The sequence below is a fragment of the Penaeus monodon genome, chromosome 15 (genome assembly GCF_015228065.2).
Source record: "Penaeus monodon isolate SGIC_2016 chromosome 15, NSTDA_Pmon_1, whole genome shotgun sequence".
NCBI classification, from domain to species: Eukaryota; Metazoa; Arthropoda; class Malacostraca; order Decapoda; family Penaeidae; genus Penaeus; species Penaeus monodon.
Genome location: NC_051400.1, coordinates 40148583 through 40148832, shown reverse-complemented (window position 1 = coordinate 40148832; position 250 = coordinate 40148583). Strand labels below are relative to the sequence as shown.

The following is a 250-nucleotide window of genomic DNA, read 5'->3' as shown; positions in this document are numbered from 1 at the left end:
TAGTGAGAGTAAACCCCCCCATTTGGAAGGTGTATTATAAAAGAGATAGGTGACGATAAAAAGGAATTAACTTAAGTAGAATAAAAGAGGTACTAAAAAGAATGAACGAAAATGAGCCAAAGGCCAAAAGGCTCCTTACCTTAGAAATAAGGATAATCTAATGTAGATAATACATTGTAAAAATACGGATAAGGTTAAATAACTAGCTTTCACAGTTCCGGAAAACTTCACTCTAAAAACGAATTCACGA

At 33.2% G+C, this 250-nt stretch overlaps 1 protein-coding gene across 1 annotated transcript in view; it reads right to left on the bottom strand.

Annotated features, from left to right (window-relative positions):
• LOC119582366 (acetylcholine receptor subunit alpha-like) overlaps positions 1–250 on the bottom strand; it is a gene marked incomplete at its 5' end in the record, with an annotated part of 90882 nt that overhangs the window by 57558 nt on the left and 33074 nt on the right.